The 18014-nt window shown below is 42.5% G+C and overlaps 1 protein-coding gene across 5 annotated transcripts in view; it reads right to left on the bottom strand.

Moving 5' to 3' along the window:
- The window catches only part of SGCD (sarcoglycan delta), a 626611-nt gene that overhangs the window by 570945 nt on the left and 37652 nt on the right, over positions 1–18014 (bottom strand). The window contains exon 2 of one of the 5 annotated variants that reach the window (XM_075009827.1): positions 1281–1359. The exons of the other annotated variants lie outside the window; for them this stretch is intronic. The gene's annotated coding sequence lies outside the window, so the exon portion shown is untranslated. The remainder of the gene's footprint in view (positions 1–1280; positions 1360–18014) is intronic. 5 annotated transcript variants of the gene reach the window in all.

Raw genomic sequence — 18014 nt, 5'->3', positions numbered from 1 at the left:
AGAATTAGATTAAGCCAAGTATGCAGACGAGCCCCTATAGTGACTCAAAGTTCCCATCACGATTTAAACCACGTGTTAATGTGCCGAATTTGAATATAAAAGCCAGATCGGCTGTTTCCCTTTCCAGAACGGTGCGATAATTCCTTTTCAGTAACACACATACCTTTAGGTCATTGACAGAATGCCCCATTCCATTAAAATGTTGACTAATGGAATGGGGCATTCCGTCAATGACCTAAAGGTATGTGTGTTACTGAAAAAGAAGTATTGCACCGTTCTGGAAAGGGAAAACAGCCGAGCTGGCTTTTATATTCAAATTCGGCACATTAACACGTGGTTTAAATCGTGATGGGAACTTTGAGTCACTATAGGGGCTCGTCTGCATACTTGGCTGAATCTAATTCTTGACCTTCCCTCCCACCCCTCCACTCTCTGATTTGCTCACCTTGATTATCTTTTTCTGATTTGTCCTCCTTGCTTACTGTTTTTGGTTCTCTGTGCCTTAAATATTGAGTCTGTTCTGGTCTGGCTATGGTCTGAAGAAGTGGGTCTGTCCCACGAAAGCTCACCTAATAAACCATTTTGCTAGTCTTTAAAGTGCTCCTTGACTGCTTTTTGTTTTTACAAATAGGCGGTGACATAAAGATGTCCTACTCATTATCGAGTGACTGCCAAGACAGCAACTCCCCACCATGCAATACACATTCTTATCTTCCCTCTCCCAATATAGAGTGCATGACTACCCAGGCAGAGATTAGTCCCTTCTATTAGTCAGTTGCTAGCCAATTAAACCAAACTGTTTAAGGCTTGGTGTAAAAATTGGTTTACTTAAAGAAAAAAAGATTACCTAGTAATTCAGTTTGCAAAATTCTGCCCCACTAGTCCAAACTAATGGATGTTCCCTTAGGGCAACGACACAGACAAATCCATCAATATAATTTTGGCAGGAATTCCAGCCCTTCCATTATACCACAGCCCCCTCTTTCCTAGTCAGGAGCTTCTACAGCTCATCCAATGATGAAAATGTTGAAAAACATCCGTGCCACAAAAAGCAAGAGGAACAGCTGACACATCAATGCACTGAAATTTTTATTGCAATACAATTCAACAACATAAGTCAAGAGTTGAAACACAACAAATCCATTCAGCTGAGATGGTTGTAGACCAGCAATTCAAATCTCAAAATATTCTATGATGCAGAAGATTGCCAGTCCAAACTCATGGGCAATGAGAGGTAGTAAAACACTTGGGAAGAAAATAAACAGAGCAGATAAACTTACGAGTTCAATAAAAGTTTTAGTTTGTCACTATTCCTTGTGTTCCTGAGGATGCTACTGCCAAACACAGCATCCACGCAAGCTGAAAAGTGAAAACAACAGCTGCCATCAAAAAGAAATAAAATCACATTTTTGACCATTGATTTTTGCAGACCAATGTTAGGCAATCTATGCCTGATTCTTAGAGGCTCTGACCAATATTCTCAGAAAGCTGAGTACTTGGCCAGCTACTCAGAAGAAATTCAAATGCCGCCCAGTTGATTTGTAGAGCTCAGTTTTTGTGTTTCTAACCCGTAACTTAGCATAGTGTTTACACCGATAGCATTACAAAACTATTTATAAACAAAATAGTAGAAAAGCACTGGGGAACCACTTACCAAAAGGAAGAGAAAAGAAGCTCCAGTGATCGTCATTGTCAGTAAGTAGGAACTGAAGAGGTGACAGGTCATCAGGGACCTACCTACACTTACAGGCACCATTGCAGAAAGCTCCACAGTCGACCCAACAGATACTATTAGGAGAAAAAGACTCCAATAACTGTGTACACACACCTATTTGGAATCCACATGAGCAATCACTTAAAGAACTGATGTTCACGACTCGTGGAAGAATAGTAACAGCATATTTTTAAGTGTAAAGACTCGAAATAAAATATACCTCTCTATTCTTCATGTTTCATAACTAATTCTGAAAATGGATACCTTTTTTATTTGTAAAAATGCATAGGCAGAATGTAAGACAAGATGTTATTTATTAATTTTTTTATATAGAACACAGACAATTCACTAGCAGCAACGAAGGGTCCTGTGGCACCTTATAGACTAACAGAAAAGTTTAGAGCATGAGCTTTCGTGAGTTAACTCACTTCTTCAGATGCTGGTCCTGGAAATCTGCAAGGCCAGGTATAACTCACGAAAGCTCATGCTCTAAACTTTTCTGTTAGTCTATAAGGTGCCACAGGACCCTTCGTTGCTGCTACAGATCCAGACTAACACGGCTACCCCTCTGATACTAGACAATTCACTGTTACCTTACACACCAGTGCAATCTGTTAAAATCTAAAGAAAGAGTTCCATTTATTTGTTTAAATGGTATGAGTGAAAAATTAAATATACCTGTGGTCTGTCTGGATATGAAACCCAGCTAGGGTACTCTCAACTGAATGAATCACATTTTACTTCTATAACTCAAACTAAGACTAGGGTGATAAAGTACCAAGCTACACTTGGTTCCCTCTGCCAAAATCCCACGCCCTGGTCAGCTGCTTTTTCAGGAAACTCTTCAGTCTTATGTTTTATCATATCAACACCAGTCCCCCAGCTTAGCCAAGTTTGGAATGCCAACTGGCACCACACCCACTTCAGTTGTGGGTTCATGGTTAAAATGATTTCCATTTAGTTTTCCATTGAGCTATTCTCTAAAACAGTGCTGTTCTACATGAAGGATCCAATAGGAAAAAGGAGGTAGCACTGGACTGGTTCCTTCAAACTTTATATTTAGAAAGTATTTCAAAACTGCAATGTATTCAACACTTTGTCCTTTATTTTGGAAAAATCAACACATTTTTAAGCTCTGGACAGTGCCTTTTTTCAAGGTATTCCTGCCTGAATTCTGTGGTGCAGGTCTTAGTACAGTACATTTTTATTTCATACACACACACTTTCTGATTCCACACCTAGTTTAAAATAACATTTTGAAGACTGAGTATCAGCCAGCCTGTCTACCTCCTTGCTGTGGAGACACACTCTGTTCCACAGCAATGTATTATGAGCAGCTACCCATCCATATTATCCACACCCCTCCCACTGTTCTGTGCTCTACAGACACAGTTACCACTCTGCATTTTACCTGTAATCCTATTACTCTGCTCACCAAAAGTGATGAACCCAAACACATCCTTTTACATCTGAAAGCAGCCCAGGCCTCCTCTCAACCTACAAGAGAGAGCTATGCCTACAGCTGAAGCATTGCAGGGGCCTGCCTGCCAAGTTCATTCACCATTTCCTTCATTCACCATTTCCTAAGGCGCCTGAATGAAATTCACTCCTGTCCTGACCTTGACCAACTACCTCCTCACCCCACATGGTCAAGCTCGCAGCTAGAGAGAAATCTCATCTCTCTCGCAAGGGGAAAGTGACCTTATATAGAGGATATAAGACAGAGAGGACAACAGTGTTGATGAGGCGCTCACTGCCATTGAGACCACGAGGACCCGAATGAGGGGAACAAGTGCCGGCACAACTGCAACCAACAATGTCATTCACCAGCACAATCCTGAGCTCTCAAGAGATGCAGGGGGCTTGTCCCAGTGCCTGTGCCAGGAGGCACGTGCCTTGATGGTGGTCTGCACTACAGTTCCAGGGAGTGTTGCCTTCAAGTCAGGAGACCAAAGTGGCATATGCGAAGCCTGCCCCCAAACATCCTGAAGGGTTCACTTTGGTGAGCACTAGCAGGATAGTCCCTTAGATGGGAAACAGGGCTGCTTGGGAGATGCCCCAAAAGAGCCCAGCCTGAGCTTGCCTTGGACCTGTGGTGCCAATGGTGTTATGCCACAGGCACCAATAATAAGGCCAATATGCCCTGCGTAGCCAACCAGGCCTCTGGGATTGATAGCACCTCCATGTGCTGGAGGCTTCCATCATTTCCCAGTGTGCCTGCCCCAGGGTGGAAAGAGCTGAACCTACCTACTCGAACTGGGCCCAACTCCCAGATGGAGATGACAAGCTGCCCATCACAGGCCTTACCTCTGCTCCGCCTTAGGGGACATCAGAGAACATGCTCCTCCGATGACTTTGGTTTCTTGATTGGAGCAGGTGAGTGGGAATGGTGCTGGCGCACGTGACCCTTTGTGCATCCCCTAGGCATGGAGAGCACCGTGAGCACGCTACACCTGAGGTCATTAGGGCCACTCTCCTATGGATACCACCAAGGGAAAAAATTCCAACACTAGTGCATGTGGTGAGCAAACACACCTTTGGTGGAATAGACACGAGCAATCACTCTAAGAACTTCAATAAAACAAAGCAGCAGAAATGTAGCACTTAAGACTAACAAAACGATTTATTTGGTAATGAGTTTTCGTGGGACAGAGCCACTTCTTCAGATTAATTTCATTTCCAATACAGAATAAGCACAGAGGGCCAAAAAGAAAAAAAATTGCAATAAAAACTGACAAATCAAATAGGATAGAAGGAAGGGGGTGAGAGGAGGGCAGGATGTTAACTGTCTTATCTGATATAATTACGAGTATCAAAGAACTTTGTGAGGCTTCCTAGCCACCACGGGCCCAATTCTGAAGCACGCTTGAGGTCATATTTTCATGTTTAACACTATCCAATGGAACGTGATTTCTAAGAGAACTCAGTTCCCATTTAAGCACTTGAGAGGACAGATTCTCAAAAGTGCTCTGCACCAAAGAGACTGAGCTTAAAAAGCCAACTTTCCAGTTTTTTATTTGGTCCCAGTTGTGGGTACAGAGCTACCCTTGCTATTCTGACCTAGCTTTACAAAATCTATTTCTATCCAGGAGGTGATTATGGTCTGAAGACAAAACAGCTAATTTGCTGTATTCTTATCACTATCAGTGCTGCAGGCAATATGTCTATTTAAGGCATCTCTATCACTATAATATTTAAGTTAAACAGAATCCAACATCTGTCTCTCAGGAATATGAGTGAAATCTCTGCACATGAAGCAGAGCTCTATACCCAGATGACCACTCATCCACATGCCCCTTCAGATAGCTAGAAACTCCCATGGGCCAGGGGACAACATGCAACTCACATTTCTTCAGAACTGGGTGGGACAATTCCTGGTGCAACGTGACTTTGCCAAAAGGCTGCATGCAGGCTGTACATTTAGGACTGTGTGGTTTCTTTCTCCCCACCTCGTTTTCCTGATTCCTTACACATTGCCCAAAACAAATGCATCCCTAGCAACTTAGCACAGCTGTCCTCTAATTTTACAATTTTTCCTGACTGTGCACATATGAACAGGAATAAGGAGGCACGTGGCGCCCACGCCGAACTGCTGGCAGAAGGGAAGTGACTTCTGCGGAAGAGGTGGCATTTGCAGTGGTGTTTGCATACATGGTACAGGGAAATTCACTACTAATTTAAAGGAGGCACCTTGCCAGCTAAACAGGCAGATATGAGGCAAGCTGTGTAAAAAGCCATGGATGTGCACCAGTTAAACATGTTCATTATAGGAGTCTAAGCCAACCACTCTCACACAGCTCCACTCTCTGTGAGGACGTGGAACATCTGGTGAGAAGAGGGATCAAAAATATCCCCAGATGGGATAAGCTTTTTTTGAGGGATGGGAGGTATAAAATGACTTGTACTTCCCATACTACAGCCCCAAGAGCAAGTTCCTGAATAGCTGTTTTGCCTTCAGAGCCAATCATTAGAGAAAAAGAAAAACACTTTTTAGAATGGAAACCTCCTATGCAGCAGAAACCTCTCCCCTATAACCAGTCACATCACACAGTAATAGGACAGAAAATCTGGCAGCAGAATCTGCTGCCAATTATTTTTCCCAGAAACAGATTATGTGTTTTTTATACCATTTAAGAATCCAGTCTTAGTTAGACCAGTAAGTAGGAAAGTGCACCTTTAAATAAAATGATTTATTGACAATTCCTGGGGACTCACAGGCTAACACTGAACAGAATTTATCACGGAAATGCAGACAGTAAAGGGGAATTACTCAGAAAAAAATCCTTCTTTCCCACAAGTCACATGATGGACACATTTTAAACCAAATCTTTTTACTCCTTTTTTTTTTTTTTAAATGTAAAAGCTTTCAAATGTGTACCTTACCAGGGGACCACACTCATGCTATATCATGCTTCACATAGACCTTCTGTACACATTTACTTGACCCACAAGTCAACTATTATCCAAGCAATGCAAACCTCTCGGCTTTCAAAGCTTTGTATTATTGAAGATAATAAAGCTTTTAGCTTCAAAGACAGAATGCTGCCTTAAATGTACAATTTCAGGTTCAAACACGTGACAGAGAATGAACCCTGATTATCAGAAGAGCCCAGTACAACATTAAAGTTAACAATGGTTGTTCTAGGGCAGTTGAACTCATAGCGGCCCCTTAATCTGAAAGGAACTATGGAAGCGGAAATCATCAGGCTTTGGGAGGAAAAGTCATCATTCTTCTGAACCTGCACAAAAATAATAAAAATAAAGTCATGATTGCTCTAGATTAAGCCTTTCATTAAGCAATAATTCTTGAGCAATCACTGCTACAACCAATAAATGACTACTTTGTTAGCTAATAGGACATCAAATTACTTAAGACCATAGCTGTTCTACCACTTCCTAAAACCTATTCTCAAGGGTGTCACTAGCACTAGGAGAGCATTCTTTCAGCAGGAATATGAGTTATTTGGCATAATATCACAAATGTGGGTGTGATAAAACTTCAGGGCTGTGCCTACACTACAAAAATAACTTAGAAGTTGCTTACAGAAGCAACAGACTTCAAAGTTTAGCATTTACACACACCCTACTTTGAAGTTAAACTTCGAAGTAGGGCACTACTCCATTCCTGGGAACGGAGTAAGGACTTAGAAGTTGGTTTCCCTTACTTTGAAGTTAATTTCGAAGTAAGGGAAAATGTATGAAAACTCTCTGCTGCCTACTTCAAAGTACCACCTAACTTTGAAGTTAACTTTTAAGTTAGTTCCCAGTGTAGACACACCCCACAGCTTTTATCCTCCTAAATCAAAGATTCTCCAGTTTCTCCTTATCTGAGCCCCTTCCTATTTAGTAATATGAGGAAGTGTTATGGTAAATATGGACCAGAGATCTTAACATAACCCAGTCACTGTTGAACACACTTTAAATGCTTTTAGATAAGGTTTGGGATTTGGAACCTAGCGACCGCAGCCCGGTTTAGTACCACAGCAAACACCATCAAAATCTTTTTAATTTTTTTAATCAAGATGGAGAAAATACGAAAAGACAGCTAAAGAATTTGAACTGTAGGGTGTCAACTAAAGCTTTCATTTTAATAACACCCCTTGGTCTCTTTTGGCTGAAGAGAGCTTTTAACATAAAATAAAAACCTTATCTGACAGTCCTTCAGATGGTATCAAAGATTGTAATAACTGTCTTTTTGGAGGAAAACAAGCGGGTTGAAATAGGATGGAGCTGTTATTGCTGCTCTCGTGAAAGTCTAATCCCACTTCATCCCAACTGGCGTTCTGGACTCAACTGCAGTATGTAGAGGTAATAATCTCACCTCGTTTCCCCTCTCTGGGGCCATCAGCTCAGAACATCTCCCAGGATTAAGATGAAGGCCCATAGTCCCAAGAGATGTTGGATGGGGCAGCCATAGTGCTGACGTTTGCTCCAGTAGTTTGTGACAGTTACTTCCCACACCAAAGTTTGTTTCTTTAATGACCCAAAAGTAGAGTGACATGTTGGATAGTCCATCCTCATTAACATGTTCACTAGTGTTCTCTGTAAGCTGAGCACTTGGACGTCCACCCTCTGATTAGCAGAGGGACCTCGGCCACACACAGTGGACAGCAGGTGTTTCTACTGGTGGTACACATCCACACATGGCTGGGTGCACATAAAATTTATCCGTTAGAGGGAACACTTGTGTTGACCGAATAGGCCTAATTTTTGTCACCCCAATTTTGTTTCACTAATTTCCAGATTTGCATTTTCTTGTTCCCCTAGCATGATCTCAACACAGCCCTTGAGTTATATTAGTAGCGGGGGGGCTGTTTGGGCTAATTCTGCTTCTCTTGCACCTGTTTATAACACTCTTCATTAAAAATTATGAGGGCCCTACCAAATTCACAGTCCCTTTTTGTAAATTTCACTGCCATGGCATTTTCAACACTTTGACTTTCCCAGTTTAGGTATTCTAATCTTCAGTATCACGGTGTTGTAACAAAACATGAATATGTATGTAGTAATGGCAAAATATAAACATATAAAGCTCTTCAGCCTCTCTCAAACTAGGGGTCGTAACCCTAAAGGGAGATGCTTACAAGGCTGTTGTAGGGTGTTCATGGTATGGCCATCCTTACTTCTGCATTGTCATCAAAACTGGGTACTTTGGTATACTTTCACCCTATTGAATTAGGGTACTTTCATAGTACAGAGTAAAAGTACACAAAATACTAGATTTCCCCAGGGAGACCAGTTTCCCAGATTGTGATGTCTTTTTCATAACCATGAATTTGGCATGGCCCTAAAAGGGCACTTGACCTACTTTCTATAGCTGATTCCCAAGCAGACAAAGAGTTACAGGTCCAATTGTCACCGAGCATACATGAGTGACCCCCAGGTTTAGAAGCCATGCCCTAAATTACTCATTCATTCTAGCCCATATTTTCAGCATAGCCTGTACACTAACCTGCAACTGTATCTTAGTCATTTTAAAACGTATCTTTTAGAACCAAAATGTGTGTGTTTGCTGGAAGCAGCTGAAAATGACTGTTCAAATTGCTAAACAGCAGCTTCAATTAACAGATATATTTTCCATCTACAGGAAGGGGATTTACTTGTGTTGCTCCCATTAACACTAATAGAGTGAGGCTTGTAAATCCTTACACATGATGGAATACTGTACTCCTCGCCGTTGTGCGCTTGACTGAAATTATAATCAGAGAAATTTTGTAACTCTATTTTAACATCCATCTACTTTCCATCCTATACTTCTAATCTCAGGAGCTTTAAATTTAAATGTAAAAGCCTATCAGCATTCTTCTTTGAAAAAAATACTGTTTTGCTTTCCACATTATCAGTGTGGATAATGATCCAATAACAAAACTGTAAATTGACATGAAGAAGGAAATTAAGTGTCTCAATACTAGTACATGCAGATTTGTCAAACTGATTTTACAGGTCAATTACAAATTACACCAAGGATTGGAACTTACTGTTTTCAGCAAACACAAAATGTAAGCCATGGGTCTTGGGACAGAATCATAGAAGAGCAGGACTGGAAGGGACCTCGAGAGGCCATCAAGTCCAGCCCCCTGCCCTCATGGCAGGACCAAGCACATGTTTATATCGCGTCATAACACTGCACCCTGTTTTCTTCACACTGCTATTATTACGTTATTATAGCACAATTCTGAGGTCTTGAATGCAAGACGTGACATGTGAGGTGTCATTGGAAAACTTATGGATTTGCCAAAAATGATTATCCTGTTTGTATGAATGTATCTTTTTTTTTTTTTGGTATCTGAAGTTATGAATATTGACTATATCTATTTCAAATGTAGTTATACCTGGGTGACACCCATGAGGCAAGATGCTCTCAATCTAGACAGCTGAATGGGGAGGGACCTATTCAGGTCAATGAGCCATTAGGAAAAACAGCAATTCTCAGGAAAAGCTTCTCCTACCAGGACCTTCCTGGGAATACTCTAGATGGCTACTATGATGCCACAAACACACGGGAGCAGGCCACATGATTCTGCATTCCATCTTGGGATGTCAGTATTCTTCCATAAACTGGTGTGGGAACCAAATTTTGAAACAAAGGGTTCCCACCCTACACCAAAGCTACGTAAGGCAGGGAGTAAATAATCTATGGTTGGTCACTGCCCACACAAGGAGAGCTGGAGAAGCCACCCTGAAAGGATTCAAATGCCACTCATCTGATTAGCAGAGCACCCAGTGCATCTGCAGCCAGCAGCACGTGTTTCTACTGGCAGTACACATCTGCACCTCGCTCAGTGTACATAACAACATTTACTCTGCACGTATAAACGTTCAGAGGGAACACAGCGCTAATTCTGAATCAGTATTTCTGGCAGTCTAGATTAGTGATTGTCCAGAGTGGTTTTCTTCCACACAATGATATTTTTGCGCAACTTCACACAGGCTCCTCTTGTCTGGCAACAGAGCATAGCTTCCCTTTCCAACCATTCAGCTTAGGCACATATTTTTGTTGGCTTGGAGCTATCTTTCATGCCTTCTTTTGAAGGTCATTTTACAGAAATCTTAACTAGGATTTGAAAAAACAGTATCTATTAAAAATTTCTTCCTGCCAAAAACCAGAGGGACAAACATATTCCAAACAAACCACCATGAACCAAATATTCTCCCAGCCATGAAGCCTGAGAAAAGCAGCTTTGCACAGAGGGCTGTCTCCACAGCTGGAGGAGGCTGCAGGCTGAAAAGCGCGACGTCAGAAGATACTCCACAGCTGCTACCACTCCTGGGCTGAGGGCCATTCCCACAGGTTGGAGATGCGCTGGTCTCTGGTTTACCATAGTTGAAGATCCAGCGGCCACACCTCCATCCCTCCCCTCAAAGCACACTGAAGGCCCTACTCTGACAACACAGGAGGAGCACTTCAACATGCACTAGGGACAAACCCCTAACGAGTTCCCCATATCCTGGACTCCCTCTGCGTGACACACCATCACCTGTATCCTGACTTGGATCTTACGGGCCACATCTTTCAAGGCTATATCCCCAAGCGCACACAGTGACAGCTGTGAACTTTGCGACCAAGCAGTATCCAGTATACTCTATCTTGAAATTATAGCTGTACGTTTACAGGGAGGAAGACTGTATATCTGCAGCAGCACAGTGAGTGTCTAAAGCAGCTTGTCTCATATTTAGATCATACATGACACCTTACAGACTGACAGTTTGTCATCATATCACACTGATTTCCCAAGACTTCTGCTTAAAAATCTCTTATATGCTAATTGCTTCAGACAGATGTTTGGAATTGTTTCAACGGTTCTCGTTTGAGTCTATCAACCAGTAATCACATGGCATGTGATACTAATGCAACCGAAGTTACAGAACTATAATTATAGTGGGGCCAAGTTCTGACACGAGTGATCCCAGTGAAACCAATGGGACAAATAGATGTGGTTGAGGACAGATATGAGCTTGTTCTCTTCCAGCAACTAAGGGGGGGAGACATGCAAATTTAATGACATCCAGGCTATGTCTACAATAGCCCCAAACTTCGAAATGGCCATTTCGAAGTTTACTAATAAAGCGCTGAAATACATATTCAGCACCTCATTAACATGCGGGTGGCCGCGGCACTTTGAAATTGACGCAGCTCGCCTCCGCGTGGCTCATCCCGACGGGGCTCCTTTTCGAAAGGACTCCGCCTACTTCGAAGTCCCCTTATTCCTGTGAGCAGATGGGAATAAGGGGACTTCAAAGTAGGCTGGGTCCTTTCGAAAAGGAGCCCCGTTGGGATGAGCCGCGCGGTGGCGAGCCGCGTCAATTTCGAAGTGCCGCGGCCACCCACATGCTAATGAGGCGCCGAATATGTACTTCAGCGCTTCATTAGTAAACTTCGAAATGGCCATTTACATGGTCATTTCAAAGCTTGGGGCTAGTGTAGACACGGCCCCAGCTAGTTAGAGACTGATAAGAAAAATGGGAACACAAGCAAGGTTCAGTGACAACAATAATGGCAACTTGAGAGATAACTTACTTCCTACAAGAAATTCGAAAATTTCTACATTTGTTTTTATTCCTAATCATGGAATTCACCAAAGTCAACACGTTCCACAAAATGTCTAGATTTCAAGTGAACTGAATTTTCTTGGGGGAAAAAAACAAACAAACATTCTGCCTAAGAGTTTTCAACTAGCTCTATCTGGCAACCTCTCACTTCCCCGAAACAAGGCAAGCATGGAGCTAGATTCCTCGCTAAATATAATCAGTGTGCCTCATCTGTGCTTCCCCCATTCTCTTCCCATTTTATATCTGCCTATAATTAGGAAGTTGAGTACTTTTTGTAGCAGGTATCTGGTAATTTTTTTAAAAATCCTGCCCCACTTGTTACACATACACAGAGTACACATTATAATGGGGAGGGAGGTTTCATTACCTTACATAATTATAAATGTAGTTTGAAAAATTCTGTGAAGTGCTTTGAACACAGTGTTACCCTTCATAACTCAATTCTGGTTTTGCCATGAGATGTTTATAACCAAATACAAGAAAAAACTTCTCTTCTTCCCTTCGATTGAAAGAGGAAGATGAACAAGTCTTTGAGCAGCCATTCAAAGGTATCTCCATTTAGAGTAGCTCTAGTAGTCCCATTCGACCAAGCATCCATGCCAACCACAATGCGCCTCAACCAATCCTGGAAGTCTCGCTGTAGCCTGCTGTTTGAAGGACAAATTCTCCCTCTGCCTTCCCTCTCTAAGGCAGCATGAATAGAAAGCTCTGATAAACCTCCTGACTGCAGGCCATGGAGCCCTTCTGGAGATCAAGTTCTAACTACTACAAGGAGAACTGGAGCTGTTGAGAAGTCACCATTAAGGGGAGCATCAGCAGCACTGGGACATGCAGGTGGCACTGCAGGAAGACTTCTGACAGGAGAGAAACTGACAACTGCCAGTAGAGATGCCCGGGGGAAAACTGGGCAGTAAAGTAACCAAGCAAACACAGCTCTCCTCCAGCATCTCCCACGTGCACTTTGTCATGGTGGAAAAGCACTGCAGGGTTCGAGGTGGGATTAAAGTGAGCAGAGGGAGAGGAGGGCAGAATCTGACAGCCTGAGGACAGATCTGCACTAGACATTGAAGTCAACTGCAGATACACAAATGCAGCTATGGCAATTGCGTAGCTGGAACTGACTTATCTGCAATCAGCCTAGCTGGCTGCCCTTACAGAGGGAGATTGATGGGAGAAACTCTCCCATCAACATCCCTTACTGTTCATGAGATTGAGGAGAATAAAGGTCAATTGCCGACCCCAGGAAGTTTGATTTCACGTGTCCCTACTAGGCGTGTGAAACCAGAAGACTCATCCTGACTGGGTCGATTTTCTGCATAGTGAAGACATACCTTGAGATAATATAATTCCCAGCCTCTCCTATGAGGATGTACACATCCCAGAAGCAGACAACAGCCCCAGAGCATGGGAAATCATTATAAACATTTCTGAAATGCTGACAGGGCCAGGTTCTCAGCTGGGGTAACAGCCTGGTTTCAATGGAATGACATCAACTCCCAACACGAGAAGTTTAGCGGCTGCAGACAAGTGAACAATCACGCCTTTGAGTGGCCAGGAGCTTCATTAGCAAAACTTCAAACTGTAAATGCAGAGAAATCCAGCTGCTTCATAATGCTTGTAAAAAATTAAGTGGCCAACAGCAGCAAGAGCCTGGTAGAACGCAGGAAACAATATTTTTTAACTTTTCACATAAAATGGTACTTGTACCTGGAAAATGTTAGTGGCTATTGTCTTCCATTTGAAACAGGGGAATGAGTTTTCCCTCTCTTCAAAACAAAAAGGAGAAGCCAGACAGCCACAAGGCTGATTGTGTGTATGTTTTAGTTTACAGGATCTCTCTCATTCGGCATAGTACGTTGTTCAATGCTACAGCCATCCAACTTCTTACTTCAGTTCAGTAACTCTAGTGGGTAACGAACCTGGCGGGATTTTTTTAAATGCTAAATAGGAAGACTTTTGGGTAGAGGAAATAAGCTGTTATAACATCATGCCATTTACCATCAGAACATTACACATACTGTATCACCTTATTTGTATTTCACAGCCCATCTTCTAGTGCACGAAAGTTTTATCCAACAGGAGGCATGTGCTGTATTCCCCTCTATAAAATTTTACAGTTCCTTGCTATCCTCAGTGCTTGTTTTATAGGCACAATTTGCTGCCTTAATCTCACCCAATTGTCATGTTCTAAATCATGGTGTATAAAAATGTCTTAAAAGGAGAAATGCGCTGAAGGGTAATACTTAATTACACTTACTCCCTGATTTAAATGTTATCTGTGCTTTGCCAAGTGCCAGGCACAGCGTAACCCAGCAGTGAATATGTGCATAAACTAATAGGAGTCATTCCTGAGCTTTCAAAAGCAATCAAGCCGCTCTCTGACTAAGGTGTCTTCCTTTTCCTCTCCCCTCAGCTCACCTGCACATTACGAGGGAGTGAAATCACTTAGATCTTTCCAGTCACTCTGCACTTCCCTACTTGTTTTAATGTCCTCATTCTGAGGGGGCCCCTTCTCAAGAGGGGTCTGCTGGTCATCTTAGTGATTTTAATTTGCCCTCATTTATGTGGTGAGCAAGGAATGAAGAGGAGGCATGGAACGCACAGAAAATCCATTTGGTCAGTAACTCCAAGCCTTATTTCTATGCTTTTATCATCCAAGAACAGATTGGGGGTGTGGTTTAAGAAATACATTTTCATGCCCTTCCTGTCAGCTTCTGCTTTTGCTTGTCAGGGAGAAAATTAACAGAGCTAGGTCTTGATTTGCCAACCACATTTTCCCAATTCTATACCAACGTATGAAATTTAAGTTGTTCTAAATTACACAGGGGTCCAATCCCACTCAGCCCCAGTATTAGGGAAAAGAAAGATGTCTGAGAGCACAATGTCCTTAGGGTCACCTTTACTACTTCTCACCCTAGGTTTCGGGCCAAGCACAGCTCCAATGGGCCTCAGCATATAACCTACAGTTTATAGAGACACCTTCACCGGAGCACTATAAAATAAAGGAAAAACAAGTTTAATAAGATTTGATGAGCAAGCAGAGATAAGAGGACCACTAAGACTGCCATACAGCCTGTCAACAGCTTCTTTTCCTGGGACCAACACACTACCCAGAGTCGAATTATTCTTCTCCCCTTTGGGAGCGAAGTCACAGACCCATGCAAGTTGCTTAACACTGCTAGAACTCTGTCAACTCTAAAAGTCTACTGCAAGTTCAAACATCCCATTTAGTGCTGAGATTCTAGGAAGTATGACGTGACAGAGCATCGGTGAGTGAATGCCACATACCCCGCAGCATTTTTTAAATGAGATTTCCTACTTTGTACATGCTTAGAACAATATCATAGCCGTGATTATGCAATCCCACTCCATAATCACATATGTAACTCTGCTCTAATAATGAAGCATTACCATTTGCAAAAATAATTAAGATAAACCTACTAGAACACTTTTCCCTCATAGGTATATGAAATATGTATGAGCTCTCATACAGTTGCAGCTCTTGCTTGCATACCTATCACAGCCTCAGCAAAAACTCACACTGTGCTTAAAGGCCTCCCGGCTACACAAGTGACCCCTGGAGCATAAAATCAACTCAGAAAGGTTGGGAACTGCCTCAACTAGAGGAAGTTTAAGAAACTCTTGAAGGCCAATCCTGTGAAACAGTGAGCACCTTCAACTCACTGAGAATTGAACCAAAGACCTTGCATGGGAGGTGCTGAGCACCTTACCGGTATATGCTCTTCAAAGGGAGACTGGATGGTTCAGAGCATTGATAATGGGCTGCTTGCTTGGTCGCTTGATTCTAGGCCACTGGTTCCAGCAAGCAGTTAGTGCCCAAAAATACTTACAAGCAGTTCGGTGGTTCACCATCAGCAGGTTTCACGCTGTGATCTGGAGATCAGCAGCAAATCAGGCCCTTCTTGGTAGACCTGACTGACAACCAGGTGAGACGGGATAGAGGATATTGGGAATCGAGGTAGTGGACAAGGGGGTTTAATCACAAAAAGGCTGTAAAATCCTTGGGTTATAAGCAGAAGTGAAAGTAAGCTGGTGTGCAGCTCCAGCAAGAGCTGGCTGAGCTGCAGCAAAAGCCACCAGGAAGCAATCTGAAGAGCTGGCAGGGACCTGGATCATGATAGGCCAGGACCCATAAGAGATTTAAGCTACTTTCACCCCTTATTGCATGCCATGAATTATTGTGGTCAGCCTTTTCCCTAACTATGATTGTAAGATGTTAGACCATCGCCTCCCAGGGATGATCGAGATAATACTGAGTCCTGCCCTGAGTGCAAGGGACTGGACTAGAAGATCTCTCGAGGTCCCCTACGGTCCTAGGATTCTATGCTCCCCATGCAGAGTCAGCACAACGGCCACAAGCAGAACCTTGCTAGACACAGCACAACCCCGCCATAACGTTCCAGCACAGGGTTGAGACTGGCAAACGAATGCTTTAGAGAAGTACAGATTCTGTAGCTTCCACTGGATAATGGGCTTCAGTCTCCACATTTTGCTCAAACCAGCACCTTTAACAAGGACAAAGCCCTGTGGATGGACTCCAACCCAAAGTCCAGATTCTAAAATGCCCCCACTTTCACAACACGTCCTGATCTGAACTTGGTGCCTTTGGCCCATGTACAATGAATTCCATTTTTAACTAATTAAACTATACTAATAATATAGAGCTGGTTCTCTATGAACTTGCTCGCCTTTGGAACATCCACAAAAGCTCAAGTGAAATTCCACCCAGATAAACACAAACTCTTTTTTAATTAAGGTGCGCTCCTATCAGCAAAGCGCTGAGGGGAGGAAAAATAGCCAATTAAGATACTGATACTCTGACAGGAAGGCAACTACAGCACAAAGGAAAACGAGAAGGAACCCACCAGCCAAGTCATTATTTTAATTGGCTCCTCAAAAATAGCACATTCTTTTATAGATTTGACATGGACAAAATATACTAACTACCTTCGATGTTAAAAGGCCATGAAGAAAATTTATAAGATGCTTCTACCATGTTGGGGATCTCCATCCCTATATGCTATTCAGCTGTCCTGATTCGGAAAGCAGCTGCACAGGGAGTTTGTCATTTTAGAGCAAACTGGCTGTATTCAGTAAGGTAATGTTTGGTGTTAATTAGATAGGGAAGGGACAGCTCTTGTATTTGTTTCCAGGCAATTTTATTATTCAGTAAAAATAAAGGATTCAGAAAACAAACTGTCAAAAAAGCGTGAGCAAACAATTTTGTTTTTAGTACCATCTGCAATACAAAGCACTAGGAAAGCAGTCATGAATCAGACGCAGATATAGGCAAAAGTATAAACTTCAGTAAGCCCACAGAGTGTAGCTAATTATATCCCAAGTAATTTTCATAGGTCTGGCCCATGAATATTTGTCTGTTATTCAGTCTCTGAGGACAAGATGCCAACTTCCATGTTCTCTTGGATTCACAAATAAAGCTCTAAGAATAACAAGTCCTGTGGCACCTCATAGACTAACAAATATTTTGGAGCATAAGCTTTTGTGAGCAAAGACCTGCTTCATCAGATTGCGGGTCTTTGCCCACGAAAGCTTATGCTCCAAAATATCTGTTAGTCAATAAGGTGCCATAGGACTTTTTGATATTCTCAAAGATACAGACTAACGCGGCTACCTCTGTGATACAAAAAAAGCTAAAACTCTTACTTTTCTCCTCAATTTTTAGCAGAAAAAAAAAGGCAACCTTTTGCCAGTGGAACAGGGTGACTGTACCACCATGTCTCCATCCCAAGATTGGGAAACAGCTATTTCTCTGTGAAAATGACTAATTTCAACTTTCAGCATAGTCACAGTGTTGCCAACTTTGCCCTGAAATCAGAATTTCACCTGTTAAGCTGTTCATCATCATCATCTACCATGGGCTCAACAACCCTTGGTGTTTGATGCCTCCCTCCCTATTTCCTTCTATCTTTCCCTTTCCAGTGCGAAGTGGCTTAGTTTGCGTAGACTAGCTCCACACCAATCTATTATATCATCTACCCATTCTCTGTGGGGTCTGCCTCTCCTATTCGAACTGTCCATCATGCCAAATACCAGGGTCCTGATGTTTCATTCATCGTCTATTCCACAGATATGTCTGAATAGCTGTAATTTCCGTTGCATAACCTTCCACAGTAGCTTCGCTTTTGGCTGTATCTTCCTATATAATTCCTTGATCTTGACCTTCTGCATCCAACCTATTCTCAGGACCTTTCTATAACAGCTTCGCATG

The sequence above is a fragment of the Carettochelys insculpta genome, chromosome 15 (assembly GCF_033958435.1).
Source record: "Carettochelys insculpta isolate YL-2023 chromosome 15, ASM3395843v1, whole genome shotgun sequence".
Classification (NCBI taxonomy): domain Eukaryota; kingdom Metazoa; phylum Chordata; order Testudines; family Carettochelyidae; genus Carettochelys; species Carettochelys insculpta.
This window is presented reverse-complemented; position numbering and strand designations above follow the sequence as displayed.